Source organism: Chenopodium album, chromosome 27 (genome assembly GCF_948465745.1).
Source record: "Chenopodium album chromosome 27, dcCheAlbu1.1, whole genome shotgun sequence".
NCBI lineage: Eukaryota > Viridiplantae > Streptophyta > Magnoliopsida > Caryophyllales > Amaranthaceae > Chenopodium > Chenopodium album.
This window is the reverse complement of record NC_137860.1, coordinates 19,720,503-19,736,451: the sequence shown is the minus strand read 5'-3', so window position 1 is coordinate 19,736,451 and position 15,949 is coordinate 19,720,503. Positions and strand designations below refer to the sequence as shown.

The window sequence follows — 15,949 nt, the reverse complement described above, 5'->3', positions numbered from 1 at the left end:
GCTTAGGGTGGCACGTCCGTGCCACTAAGGCTGCACGTCCGTGCCACTCTTGGCACGTCCGTGCGCCCCTGTAGCCGTACCCGACTCTTGTTTTCTCCGTCTTTTTAGTTTGAGGGTCATATAAATACCCCCTTTTGCTCAATTGTAAAACAATCCAAGTTTTCAGAGCTTCCTCTTAGTTTGTAGTTGTAGAAACATAAATTCTCTCAAATCATTAGTTAGATTTCAATTATTAGTTTGGAATTCTCAATCTCAATCATTGTAGAAGACAAGTTCCTCCATTGTTATTCAATTTCAAGCTTCAATTAGTAATTTCTCCAACCTTTTTCTACTTAATTTCTGATTTCATTTGCTTTTGCATGTCATTTAAATCTTCTTAAGTTCTTGGTAATTTGTTATTGGATGATAGTTATTTCAATCGTTAACCACTTTCCCCCAATTATTGAAGTAGTTAGAACCCTAATTGTTGATTGCATGTTTATAAATATGAGTTGTGAGTAGTCTTCTTGCTAGGGGTTGGGTGAAGCTCAACCTTTTGGGTTAGTTATGCAAATATGGGAGAAACATTGATGTTTGTATTGCAATTAAATTGATTATATGAGATTGCTTGTTAGTTCTTCATGATAGGATTAGCTACCCTTGACTTAGGAGCTTGATAGCATGATGTGCCTAATTTGACATGGAAGTGTAAATCGAGTATGTCATTACTTATTGTAATTTGATTATGTATCATCTATTGCTAGACTAATGAGGAATCTAAGTTTAGTAGTGTGAGTTGTTTTCTTATTGCATGAGGTTGATTTTACATATAGTCCTTGCTATAGCTTGTCTATTTTACTCCCGTTTGCCTAATTGCCTTGGTTGAGTGGATCCCATTCCCTAGTGTCTTTAAGCCATTGATTTAGAACCATAGTTTGTTTGTCTACTTGACGAAACCCAATTCACCATTGACTTCGAATTAGCTTAAGTGTTAAGATCTTTAGCAACCATATCCCGTTCCTTGTGGACCGAACTCTTACTTGTCATTATGCTTGGTTTGTAAGGTGTTTGTTAATAAATGTGTTTGATTGAGTGTGGAATGAGCGACCGTTCTAACGCCCATCAAAATGGCGCCGTTGCCGGGGAACGGTGTTGTTGATTGCTAATTGATTACTTGAGTCTAGTTCACCATAAACCATAAAAATTTCAAAAAAAAAAAATTGTTTCTTTTTGGCTACACTTGTAGCCTTGGTACTAATTGCGTTTGTTGAGAGTGTATGCGCAGAACTCATAACAGGATCTTGGTACCTTACGATCCCGAGATTGAGCAAACTTATAGAAGGAGAAAAAGAGCCGGTTCTAGGCCTTTCAATACTCCCCCAACTAGAGAGACCAATTTCGAGGAGGATCGAGATCAAATGGGTGACGCGGAACCACCACCTCAAAGACCTTTAAAGGAGTTGGGAACTCCGGGAGCTTATAGAGCTTCAAGCGGCATTGCTCCACCCGTTACTCAAGCCAATGACTTCGAGATTCGGCCCGCGATGATAAATTTAATTGAAAGGAGGCAATATAGTGGAGCAAAACATGAGAGCCCTCTTGCACACTTGAACGAGTTCGAGAAATATTGCAACACAATCAAGGTAAATGGGGTAACTCAAGAGTTTGTGAGACTAAAACTATTTCCTTTTTCTTTGATAGGAAGGGCTCTTGAATGGCTTGAGAAGGAGGTGAGGCCTAACTCCTTGAGAACTTGGGACGAGGTCACCACGGCCTTCTTAGGGAGATTCTATTCTCAAAAGAAGACGGCCGAAGCAAGGGCTTTGATCCAAGGCTTCTGTCAAAGGGCTAGTCAAACCATATATGAGGCATGGGAACGATACAAAGAATATCAAAGGGAGTGCCCTCATCATGGCATTCCATCGTATCAAGTGCTTCAAATTTTCTATGGGGGATTGAGCCCACAAGGAAAGACTAGCTTGGATGCGGGAGCGGGTGGCCCGATTATGAACAAAACGGAGGAACAAGTCATCGAGATAATTAAGGATGTGGGAGACACCACATGGATTGGCAAGAAGGAGAGAGCGAGTCTTTAAGCAAAGGAGGGAATGCGGTCTACTCCGTCGATCACCTCAACGCCATCAATAATTTGACATCTCAAATAGCCAATCTTGGCAAGGAGATGACATCTATCAAGGCAAAGCTAGAGACTTCCACTTCACAACAAGAGCATCCCTCCCAATCTAAGGGGAGAGGTATGAATTCTAACTCTTCTCCTTCTACATCTAATAACATGCCACATGGGTGTTTGTTTTGTGAAAATTGTGGGTCATATGACCATGATACCTCTTCTTGTAATTATGATTCCCAACCCCAACCCCATTATGAAGAGGGTAATGATAATGAAAATGAACAAATCAATGCCTTGTCTTATGATAATAGACCTAGGAATGACAATCAAAGATATTTACCACCTAATCGAAGGGAACAAGGGGGAAATGCTTATAATCAAAGAGGAAATGATTATGATTACCATAACCAAAACCAATGGGGTAATAGGAACCAAAGGGACCAAAATCCCCAAGGTAACTACAACCAACAAGGTGGTTATGGTAACCATAACCATAATAATCAAGGGAATTATGGGAATCAAGACCAATATCACCAAGGGGGGAACTCTAATAATAGGAATAATTGGAAAAACAATAACAATAGAGGTTTTTCTAATCAAAATGCTTCCAATTCAAATGTGAGAGGTAATAGAGCTCCCCAAGATAACTATTATGCCCAAGCACCACCTAGTAAGTCTAATCTAGAGGAAATGATGGAAAGTCAAGCCAAAATGTTCAACACTTTCATGGCCACGAGTGACAAGAAGTTTAATGAAGTAATGACTCATAATAAAATGCTTGAAACTCAAATTTCACAATTGGCCAATGCTTTGAAGGAAGGGGCTAGCACTTCCAAACTTCCACCCCAAGGACTAGATCCTAAGAGGCCCGTTAATGCCATATCTACTAGGAGTGGGAAGGTGTTGGAAGATAGTGTTCCTAAGAAAAGCAATGAGAGAGTGAACATGAGTGAGCCTCCCCTTGAGAGTGATTGTGAGCAAGAAAAAGAGAAAAATCAAGAGAGTGAAAGAGAAAAAGAATGTGAGAAAGAAAAAGAATGTGAAAAAGAGAATGATTTTGAAAAAGAGAGTCAAGAGAAAAGAGAAAAAGAGAGGGAAACAAAATAATTGCAAAGGCTACCATATCCTCATAAATTTGTTAGAAACAACTTAGATGTGCAATTTGGAAAGTTTCTTGAGACATTGAAGCAAATTCATCTTTCAATTCCTTTTACCGACGCTATCAAGCAAATGCCTAATTATGCTAGGTTTTTAAAAGACATTTTGAGTGGAAGGAGAAAGTGTGAATTGGTTGAAACGGTGAATCTCACCGAGAATTGTAGTGCTATTATCATGAATAAGATGCCACCCAAGTTGAAAGACCCCGGTAACTTTTCTATCCCATGTGCGATATACAAGATGCAAATTGATAATGCTTTGTGTGACCTAGGGGCTAGTGTTAGCCTAATGCCATACTCGGTATACCAAAGACTTGGGATAGGGGAACTTCTACCCACCAACATCACCCTACAATTGGCCGATCGCTCTATTAAATTCCCAAAGGGTAAGGTAGAGGATGTTCCTCTAAGGGTAGGAAAGTTTGTAATCCCGGTGGATTTTGTTGTGTTAGAAATGGACGAAGATGTTAACATTCCAATAATTCTAAGAAGACCTTTTCTTGCTACTTCGGGTGCTTTAATAGATGTTAAAAGTGCTAAAATTTCACTAAAAATAGGAGATGAGGTAATAGAATTTGACTTGAATGAGAGCATGAAATATCCAAGCTCTAATCTTGATAATTGCATGATGATTGATACTATTGATTCTATTGTAACTTCCATGCATGAGCACTTGCTCACTACTAATGATGCCCTTGAGAATGTCCTTTTGAACAAGGAAAAGATAGGTGACCAAAGCAAAGAGATGGCATTGTATGAGGAGATGCTTGAAGGAAGTACGGAATCAAGCGATGAGCAAGTGTGCATGGGAATCACAACACATGATGCATTAGAAGTAGCTACCTCAAGGGAAGGTAAGGGTGTTCCAATGGTAGAGTTGAAACCTCTACCATCACACCTAAGGTATGAGTTTTTGGGCCCCAATTCACTTTTCCGGTTATTGTGAATTCTTCTTTGAATGAGTGCCAAACTCAAATGTTATGTGGTGTTTTGAGAGACCACCAAGGTGCTTTAGGCTATACCATAGATAACCTCAAAGGTATTAGTCCCGCTTTATGTATGCACCACATAACACTTGAGGAGGGTGCTAAGCCTTCCATTGAGAGGCAAAGGAAACTCAATCCTCAAATGGGGGAGGTGGTGAAGAAAGAAATCACCAAACTCCTTGATGCCGGCATCATCTTCCCCATTTTGAGTTCTAGATGGGTTTCCCCCGTTCATGTGGTCCCTAAAAAGGGAGGAATGACCGTAGTTGAAAATGAGAATGGTGATCTCATTTCAACTAGAACGGTGACCGGTTGGAGGATGTGCATAGACTATAGACGTCTAAATGCATCCACCAACAAGGATCATTTTCCTCTCCCTTTTATCGACCAAATGCTTGAAAGACTAACCAAGCACAAGTATTATTACTTTCTTGATGGTTATTCGGGTTTCTTTCAAATCCCTATAAACCCGGATGACCAAGAGAAAACAACTTTTACTTGTCCCTATGGAACTTTTGCATATAGGAGGATGCCCTTCGGGCTTTGCAACGCACCGGCAACCTTCCAAAGATGCATGATGAGTATTTTTGGGGACATGCTTGAAGCCGAAATGGAAGTTTTCATGGATGACTTCTCGGTAGGGGGCCTTTCATTCGAGGATTGTTTGTCCAACTTGGGCAAGTGCTTGGCAAGATGTGAGAAGGTCAATTTGGTTTTGAATTGGGAAAAATGCCACTTTATGGTGGAAGAGGGAATTATCCTTGGTCACAAGATTTCAAGCAAAGGGATTGAGGTCGACAAGGCCAAAGTTGAAGTGATAGAGAAGCTACCGCCACCAATCAATGTGAGAGGAGTAAGGTCATTTTAGGGGCATGCCGGGTTCTATAGAAGATTCATCAAGGATTTCTCACAAATTGCTAGACCCCTAAATGCTCTTCTTAAAAAGGATGCCATCTTTATTTTTGATGAAAAGTGTCTCCAAGCTTTCAACAAATTAAAGGAGGCCTTAATATCAACTCCAATTGTGCAAGGGCCAAGATGGGATTTGCCATTTGAACTTATGTGCGATGCAAGTGATGTTGCGATTGGAGGAGTATTGGGGCAAAGGGTAGAGAAGAAGCTTCACGTGATTTACTACATGTCTAAGACCTTGAATGAAGCTCAACGGAACTACACCACAACGGAAAAAGAGTTTCTTGCCGTGGTTCATGCTTTTGAGAAGTTTTGGAACTACCTCATTGGTTCCAAAACTATTGTCTATACCGATCACGCAGCCATTAGGTACCTTATTGCAAAGAAAGAATCCAAGCCACGTCTTCTTCGGTGGGTCTTATCTCTCCAACAATTTGATGTTGAAATCCGTGATAAAAAGGGGGCCGAGAATGTGGTTGCGGACCATCTTTCCCGACTAGAGAATGTGCAAGCTAGCAATGATGAAATCCCTATATGTGATGAATTGAGAGATGATGTGCTTTACATTTTGAATGAAAAGGAGCTTCCTTGGTTCGCCGACTTGGTGAACTACTTGGCTTGTGGAGAATGTCCACCCGATTTCTCCAAGAATCAAAGGAAGAAGCTAAAAAGAGAAGCAAGACATTATGTATGGGATGATCCCATTCTCTAAAAACGAGGAGTAGATGGTTTGCTCCGTAGGTGTGTCCCGGATGAACAAGTGCAAGAAGTGCTCAAGATGTGCCATTCCGATCCATGTGGAGGGCATATGGGAGCCAACAAAACTGCATTGAAAAATCTTGCATAGCGGGTTGTGGTGGCCTCACATTTTCAATGACGCTTGGGGATTTGTGAAGACTTGTGACCGGTGTCAATGAACCGGCAACATATCCAAGCGCAATGAGATGCCCCAACAACCGATTCTTGAGCTTGAGGTATTTGATGTTTGGGGTATGGATTTCATGGGGCCATTCCCGAATTCTCATGGAAATCAATACATCCTTGTGGCGGTCGACTATGTATCAAAATGGGTGGAAGCCATTGCCTCCCCAACCAATGACCACAAGGTTGTCATGAAGATGTTCAAAAAAGTCATATTCCCAAGATTCGGTATTCCAAGGGCGGTGGTGAGTGACAATGGTTCACATTTTGTTCATAGTGCTTTTCAAAAGATGCTAAGAAAGCACAGGGTCCACCAAAGATTCGGCCTTACCTATCATCCACAAACAAGTGGACAAGCGGAAGTGTCTAACCGTCAAATAAAGCTAATCCTCGAGAAGACGGTTGCTAAGAATAGGAAGGATTGGTCGGAAAATCTTGACGACGCTCTATGGGCATATAGGACGGCGTACAAGACCCCAATAGGCACAACTCCATACCGGCTAGTGTATGGAAAATCTTGTCATCTACCGGTGGAGCTTGAGCACCGAACCCAATGGGCGATCAAGAAGATTAATTTCGACTTGGCAAGCGCGGGAAAGCAAAGATGGCTTGATTTGCATGAGCTTGAAGAGCTAAGGTTGGAAGCCTATGAGTGTGCTAGCAACTATAAGAATCGCACTAAGGATTGCCACGACCGGAACATTAAAAAGAGAGCATTTCAAAAGGGCGATAAGGTACTCCTCTACAACTCTAGGATGAAATTGTTTCCCGGGAAACTTTTATCAAGGTGGAGTGGACCTTTTGTCGTCAAGGAAGTGTTTCCTCATGGAGCCGTGGAAGTTTGGGATATGGACGGCAAGAGATCTTTCAAGGTGAATGGGCATCGCCTCAAGCTTTACTACGAGGGTGCTCATGTGGGTGTTTTAGAATCAACTCAATGTAATCTTATCTCCTGAGTGTGGAGGTCGTCAAGCTAGTGACGTTAAAAGAGCGCTTCCGGGAGGCAACCCGAGTTTCTCAACTCTCTCTCTCAATAAGCTATTACTTAATTTCCATCACTTTACTATTACTAACTTTTCTTTCAATGTCTTTTGTAGGTGTTGATGAAAAGAGAAGTAAGAAAAGGTTTTTGTGAAAATGAAGTAGTAGGCAATTTTATTAATAGTAATAATAATAATGGTGATAATAATAATTTTATTATTATTATTATGCCTTACTATTAATGACAAAAAAAAAAAAAGGGAAAGATGCAGCATCAGGTATGCACGGACGTGCAGAACATCGCACGTCCGTGCAGAATCAGGCAGTAAGTGTCCACAATGCTTCGGAATTTGGCACGGACGTGCCAAATTCAGCACGTCCGTGCCAAATCAAGCAGGAACTTTATCTCAAAACTGATCGAAACTGCACGTCCGTGCCAAATTTGGCACGTCCGTGCAGCCTCGATTTTGGCTGTAAAGCCACGGGTTTTAATCTAAAAAAAAAAAAATTTCCTCACATTCTACTCTTTCAATCTCACGAATTCCCCTCATCTCTCTCTCTAGAACTCCTCTTCCTCCTCTCCATACTCACTCAATTCTCCTTTCCCACCCAAATTCTCACCCAAATTCAACTCTTTATACAATAATCTTCACTCCATTTCAACAAATTCACAAACTACTACTCCTTTTATCACTTTCAATCCCAAAAATCACCCAAAATACTCAAACCCTAACCTTGAAAAATTGATTTGGGGGTTTTCTTTGGGAGATAAATTTGAAGCAATTGGTTGAAGGGGGTTGTCAAGCAAGCAAAAAGGAAGGCAAGAGAGGTTCATTTGCGGGTTTTACACCCACGATAAACTCGGTATAATCGTTCCTCCCTTCAACTATTTATGCTTAAATTCTTGGATTTTTGCATGTAATTGCTTATGAAAGTTTGTTGAAATTGGTTATGAGTGATTGATAATTGATAATTCCCAAGTATTATAGAGTTTGAATGAATTTTGGTGTGTTTTGAGAATTGAACTTTTGTAAGTGAGGTTAAGGAATTGATTTTCATACATGACAAAGCATGCTTGTTTGAGTAAATTGTTGTGTTGGATTTGTTGATTCTAGTGCATAATTTTGATATTAGAATTGTTGTGGTTGTGATTGGATTAAGTCTTAGTGGCTTGGTGATTTGCTTGTTTTAGGTGGGAGACTTAGAGCTTGGCTTGATTGTGTAATATTTGTTGGCCTTATTTGAACTTTGGTTGTGTATAAGTGAACTTAGTGCCTATTGTGTGTTTATTGTGTTGATTATTTGGTTGCGGTTTGTTTCATTGCATTGCATAAATCCGACCATGTCTAGAAGAAATCGACCTAGAAACACGGACGCTAGGTACCGCAACCCTTCTCCTCCTCCTCCCGTTGGTCCACCACAAGTGGATGCAATGGGAATAATTTTCAATGACGAAACTTTTGCAAACAACTTTCTGAGAAATAGTAGGAGGAGAATTAGGCCGACCAAGTTCTATAGTGAGGAGGTTGCCGAGTCCCTAGGGGTGGGGGAGGACATTAGAATGTTATTCGAGGGATGTGGCCTAGGTAGTTGGCTAGACTTACATGCCTTGACCTACAAGAGATTAACTCTTGAATTCCCACTACTAGAAAACAGGCAAATAGCGACGGATTGCTTCCGACGGACACATTATTCCGTCGGAAAAGTCAAAATTTCCGACGGATTTTTAATTCGTCGGAAATTTCCGACGAATTCAACAATTTCGTCGCAAATCCGTCGCAAATTTCCGACGGAATAAAAATCCGTTGGAATATATGTGCGTTCCGATGGAAAATTCCGTCGGAAAAGATATTTTTCGACGGATTTTAAATCCGTCGGAAATTTCCGACGGAATTTTCCGTCGGAATATATATTTTTTTTTTAAAAAATAAACCCAAATTCTAAAAACCCTACCATCATTTTACGCCTCTTTTCCTCCTCTCTCCTCTCCTTATCCTTTTTCCTCTTCATTCTCCCTCCTGTTCTCCTCTCTGTCGTTCTCTCTCCTCTCGTTCTCCTCTCCTCTCTCCTCCTGTTCTCCTCTCCTGTTCTCTTCTCCCTCCTTCTCCATCCTTCTCTCTCGTTTTCCTTCTCCATTCTCGTTTTCAGCCTCTTCTCTCTGTTCTCTCTCCTCTATTTCTCCGTACTTTCCCCTCTTTCGACCACCACACCACGGCGTCAACAACAACACAACCACCGTCACCAAACGGTCTTTTTCTAGTAGAACGTTCATGATGCCGACGAGTTTGGTTTGGTGGTGTTCAAGACGCCGGTGAGTTTGGTTGGTGGTGTTCAAGTCGATTTCTCGCCAATTTTTAGAAATAAATGGTTTTTCATGTCAAATTCGACCCTAAAAACTTTAGATCTAGAGTTTTCAGGTTCGAATTTGACCTTTAAAACCCAAATTCGAGCCAATTTTGGGGTTTTTTGGGTGAAATTCAAGGTATGTACCTTTTTTCTTACTGATTTTTGTTTTTTGAGATTTTTTTTAATTTTATAGTGAATTGTGGTTGAATTGCGGTGGTGGTGGACTTGTCGGTGGCGGTGGTGTAGATCTAGGTTAGGGTTTGGGTGTTTTAGGTGCTTGGATCTGGGTATGGGTTTAGGTTAGGGTTTGGCTGTTGAAGTTCGAGTTTAGGGTGTTGGGATTTTAATTTTTTTTTTCTTCTTTTTTTTGTTAATTTTTTCGGGTTTCGGCAGTAGTTTTAGGTGGGTTTCGGTGGTGGTTTAGGTGGGTTTCGACGGTGGTTTTAGGTGGGTGGTGGCGGTAGGTCTGTTTTCATTTTTTGTTTATTAATTTTCTTTTTTTTTTTTGTTCAGTTTTCAAAGAATTTTTTGGGTTTTAAGTTTTCATTTTAATTTTTTTGTTTGTTTTTTGTTAATTTTTTCGGGTTTGGTGGTAGATCTGGTGGTTGTGGGTGGTGGGGTGGTTTTAGGTGGGTGGTGGGGTGGTTAGATACGGGCTAGGTAATTGGGTTGTAGATCTGGTGGGTGGTGGGGTGGTGGTACGGGTTAGGTGGGCTGGTGTGGGGCGGTGGTGGCTGGTGGTTGGGGTAGCTTTTTATTTTGTTTTTTTTTAAAGCATTTTCCGACGGATTTTCCGTCGGAAGTTTTCGACGGAATCATTTTCCGTCGGAAATTTCCGACGGACTTTTTTGTACCAGAAAACTTCTTCCGATGCAGGAAATCCGTCGGAATTTCCGTCGGAAAGGGTCGATTTTCCGACGAGCACTTTTTCGACGACACTTTCCGACGGAATTCCGTCGGAAACCAGATTTCCGACGGAAAACAGGGTGTTTCCGACAAAAAATTTCCGTCGGAATTAAGCTGTTTTCTAGTAGTGTCCTCTCCACCCTCCAAGTCCAACGGGACACAACTAGGAACCCCCGCCGTATCACCTTCCAACTAATGAACACCACCCATACCATGACCATCAATAGGGTGAACCAAGCGTTCGGGTGGCCTACGAACGGAACCATTGGGGCAAAGGATAGGCCACCCCGTAGCTATAACGCAGGTGAGTTTTGGAGGAAGATCACCGGCCTCTTTAACTACAACCCCAGGACCGATAAGGCCACGGCCATTAGCCACCCCGCATTTAGGTTTTCACAGCGCACCATAGCGAACACGACGTTCGCTAGAGGTGACAGTTCGGGGGTAGTGTCCACTAGGGAGCTTCACTTCCTATGGCACTTGAGTATGGGTAGTTCGGCCCTAGATGTAGGGTCCTGGTTTGTAGACCACCTAGAGGATGTTGCCACCGGGTCCGGTAACATCACCATAGGTGGTATGATCACTATTATTGCTGCTGCTCTTAATCTTGATTTTGCAGATCAGCAGGTTTGCCCAGGAGCGACGCGGATCGATATGCAGTCGCTTAGGACAATGAGGTGGGTGGAGGACGTCGAGGGGCCACACCCCTACCTGTGGCACGTCAGTGGCCGGTCCTACGCCTACCTCCCCGACCCGGAGCGGACCTTCATCTACGACGAGACCAATTGGATCTTCGAGAGAGACCACGATTGGGCTCCCGGCAATGAAGACGATGAAGAGGAGCAAGAGCAAGGAGAGCAGCAGCAACCTCCACAACAACAATTCCAACAACAACAACACGATCACCAACAAGGGTACCAGCAAGGGTACCAAGGTCAAGGCATGGGTGAGGGCAACCCACCCCTCACCTTCGAGCAGCAAATGCATATGATGAACCAAGGGTTCAACCGGATGACCACCAAGTTCGAGACTATGAGAAAGTCTCACGAAGATATGAGGTCCTCCTACGACAACATGAGGACAAGCTTCGAAGGACTTCGGTCGGAATTAGGTGAGTTCCGAAATGCCTACCGACATTGGTACCCCGGGGGCTCAAGCTCCCAAGGAGGACCAAACCAATGAGTTAGTCTCTTTTTCCCCTTTCTTGTGCTTTTATTGTTTTAACATTGGGGACAATGTGTATGATAGCTTGGGGGGGAGTCTTTCTCTTTGGTTTTGTTGATTGGTTCTTGTTTGTGCTTGATTGGTGATTACCTTGCATGTTGTTTGTTCCTTCCCCTAACATCCAAACCCCTTAACATCCAAATTTGCTCCCTTTGAAATCCAACGCCCTAAATCCAAATCTCTTAATGTGTGAATACTTTTCTTCTCTCCTCTCTTCATTTATTTGTATAGTTGTGCTCTAATTTATTTTTTTTATGCTTAGTTTAGTTCTCCTAACTCGTTCTCTAAAAAAAAAAATAAAAAAAAAATAAAAACCGAAAAATAGCCCTTGGATGAGACTCAAATGACGATGCTTATACGATTTGCTTGCTTGACTCTTGAGTGATGAGTAAAGTTCTTTTAGAAGGGTGTGTGCAAGAGTTGGGGTCATTTAGAGGCTTATTAATCTCGATTGCACTAGTGTATATGAAATGAAAACCGATGAATGCTCAATTGCACGTCTAGCATAGGATATTGTCTAATTCGCCCAAAGTAGGATATGTTTGAATCAAATTGCGGTCCCTTGTGCCCTTGGTGTGTCTCCCTTCCTCCCCGAAACAAAACTCTGCTAGGGAATTAGTTCTATGTATATCTTGTGTAATAAGTGGCATAATAAGCCACATGTTTCGAATAAAAGAAAGAGCCGCTCAAAGTTAAAAGAGGCGAGGGCAATGAATGAAAAAAAAAATAAAAAAAAAATAAAAAATAAAAATAAATAAATAAAACTCCTCCAAAATCCTCAAAATTTTCACTTTTTCTATTCTAGAGGTCAATTTGTGGATGCCTCCCACACGCTTTCTATTTTGAAGTTTCTTGTGTAAATTCGCGAATTATAGCGTAGTTGAAAGGGCTTGGGAGTGCATTTTGGGAGGTGGACTTGCATTCTGAGATTTTATAACCGAAAAAGGGCTTTGCAACTTTGGAATATCTAGACGTGCTCTAATGAACTAGTAAAAGGTATAACGAAGTGTCCTAGTGCAACCTTGCTTAGTTCACCTCTCTACCCCCAACTTAGGTGCACATTTGTATGAATGGTAATTCTTGAAAGTTGCTCACTTGTCTTGCTTGTGTTTTGTATCCCGATGAGTTGACTTGGGCAATAAAAATATTGGTTTTGTGTGTTTTGACCACTTTGAGAGCAAGAATGTGCTATGTTAGTTGGTGTGGTTTGTGTGAGTTGTGGGTTAAGCTCAAGGGAAACCCTCACGAGATAAAAACTCGTCCTCTTAGGCGACTTAGGGGTTTAAATTGCTTTCACTTGTGCTAAAAGTATTTATGGTTCTTGCCATGCGGATTTGTGTTTGTGTTTTCTCTCCTTGGTTTGACCATTAGCAAGTAATCTTCCTTCTTGATTTTGCATGTTTGTTTTGCTCGAGGACTAGCAAAAACTTAGCTTGGGGGGATTTGATAACTTGTTATTTGATACGATTTTAGGGTGATTTTTGAACCTTGTTTACTTGAAATGTTAGCATTTTGGTTCACTTTCTATCCTATTTTCATTCAATTTTTGTGTATCCCTTGCTTCACGGGTTTTTAGTGTTTTTGTTGAGTTTTCAGGACCAAAAACCGATGATTTGAAGCATATGGATAACAAACCAAGTTTAGAAGCCGTAACAAAGGAGCAAAACTAAAGAGAATGTGAAGATAAGGGCTTAGAAGACCCTGCACGGCCGTGCCATGACCTGCACGACCGTGCAGGAGTGTCCCAGCTAAGTCAAGCCACTGCCTGATTTGGCACGGACGTGCAAGGCTTAAGCACGTCCGTGCAAGTCAGTCAGCACGTCCGTGCCAGAAGATGCACGGCCGTGCATCTCACTTGGCCTAAGTTGGAGCTACTGCCCGATTCTGCACAGCCGTGCTTAGGGTGGCACGTCTGTGCCACTAAGGCTGCACGTCCGTGCCACTCTTGGCACGTCCGTGCGCCCCTGTAGCCGTACCCGACTCTTGTTTTCTCCGTCTTTTTAGTTTGAGGGTCATATAAATACCCCCTTTTGCTCAATTGTAAAACAATCCAAGTTTTCAGAGCTTCCTCTTAGTTTGTAGTTGTAGAAACATAAATTCTCTCAAATCATTAGTTAGATTTCAATTATTAGTTTGGAATTCTCAATCTCAATCATTGTAGAAGACAAGTTCCTCCATTGTTATTCAATTTCAAGCTTCAATTAGTAATTTCTCCAACCATTTTCTACTTAATTTCTGATTTCATTTGCTTTTGCATGTCATTTAAATCTTCTTAAGTTCTTGGTAATTTGTTATTGGATGATAGTTATTTCAATCGTTAACCACTTTCCCCCAATTATTGAAGTAGTTAGAACCCTAATTGTTGATTGCATGTTTATAAATATGAGTTGTGAGTAGTCTTCTTGCTAGGGGTTGGGTGAAGCTCAACCTTTTGGGTTAGTTATGCAAATATGGGAGAAACATTGATGTTTGTATTGCAATTAAATTGATTATATGAGATTGCTTGTTAGTTCTTCATGATAGGATTAGCTACCCTTGACTTAGGAGCTTGATAGCATGATGTGCCTAATTTGACATGGAAGTGTAAATCGAGTATGTCATTACTTATTGTAATTTGATTATGTATCATCTATTGCTAGACTAATGAGGAATCTAAGTTTAGTAGTGTGAGTTGTTTTCTTATTGCATGAGGTTGATTTTACATATAGTCCTTGCTATAGCTTGTCTATTTTACTCCCGTTTGCCTAATTGCCTTGGTTGAGTGGATCCCATTCCCTAGTGTCTTTAAGCCATTGATTTAGAACCATAGTTTGTTTGTCTACTTGACGAAACCCAATTCACCATTGACTTCGAATTAGCTTAAGTGTTAAGATCTTTAGCAACCATATCCCGTTCCTTGTGGACCGAACTCTTACTTGTCATTATGCTTGGTTTGTAAGGTGTTTGTTAATAAATGTGTTTGATTGAGTGTGGAATGAGCGACCGTTCTAACGCCCATCAAAGGACAAACTGATGAATCATACGATTCATTCCCAGATTCATTACCATTCAAAATATAATTTCCCATACCTAAATTAGCACCAAATTCACATCAACAATTAATTAAAAAAGCAGCAAATTCAAATATTTATATGAACCTTAAACACAAGCAGCAATTTCGTAAAATAACCTTAAAAACAAGCATTAAAATCGAATTAATTTTGTGATATATAAGGAAGCAAATTCGTGAAGAAGAAGGTATCAAATTTATATGAACAAATTAATTAATTGAACAAGTGAACAAACAAAATTCATATGAACAAATTAATTAATTAAACAAGTGAACAAACAAATTCCTAAACAAAAGGGACGATTTCCTTGCTGCCGTCGTTGGCTCGTTGCTAAGGTGTCACCTTGAGGCAAAGTTGTAGAGAGGGGCAGAGAGTAGTGGTGGTTTTTCTTAAAAAGTTAGGGTTTAGAAAATAATGTGCTGACGCTCTTTCAATGTTAGATATATGAAATGAATTGAATGGCAAGGCATAACATTGAGATTGAGATTCATTTGAATTGTGAATTTAATAGTTTATTTTAACGAAAAATTTCAAGAGATTGTACATATTTATATATATATATATACAATCTCACCGTATTAGGGAGCTGAAAGCTCACTAAGGCAACTTGTATGTTAAATTTTTGAGTAACTAATATCTCATTATTAAAGTCTTTTGATGATCCAGAAGATCACTGTCTAGTGAATTACATACAAGTGACTTATACTTATATAACAATCTCTTGATTATTGGGGCTATTATCAGTCAGCACAAGAATAAAGATAAGAAATGATGAACACTGCACAATATACTCTCCCCCCATGGATAATATTCTCCAGAAGAGATAAATTTTATTGAATTTGATCTTTCCAATGAAATGAATTATTTTGCAAATTTATATACTAAGTTGATCAAGAATTTTAATGCCCCCATATAGAGTGTTTTTATCAACTTAGGGGGAGAAGGGTTAGCATTAGTTGGCAAAATCAAAAACTTGATGATCCCCGTAATGTAAGTTTGAAAAGTTACATGCCAACTATCTACATATTATCAAGATATGTTGCACATTAATATTTTGATTTGTATTTAGTTATGACTCATGTTGCATAGCGTTGAAGATACATTTTGGTCATATTAGTTATGTGTATACATTGAGATAAAATCTTGCCAATTATACTTGAATCACTACACGTGAAGTGTAGGTTGTATGATCGGTTCCAAAATAAAAATATGTCTAATATATATGATATATGGCAAGATAGTGTAGTTCACACTAATAGTGTAATAGTATATAAATACCATACTGTATGAAATACCCTAAAAGTGGTATAGGTGTCTGAATTATTACAATAGATGGCCTATGATGTAAGAAAGTTA

General features: G+C 40.4%; 1 non-coding gene across 1 annotated transcript; it reads right to left on the bottom strand.

Annotated features, from left to right (window-relative positions):
- Nucleotides 1-1,791: 1,791 nt before the first annotated feature.
- LOC145621687 (small nucleolar RNA R71) lies at nt 1,792-1,897 on the bottom strand. Its single transcript, XR_014108500.1, has one exon. It is a non-coding gene; the product is annotated as a small nucleolar RNA R71 (small nucleolar RNA).
- Nucleotides 1,898-15,949: the final 14,052 nt, after the last annotated feature.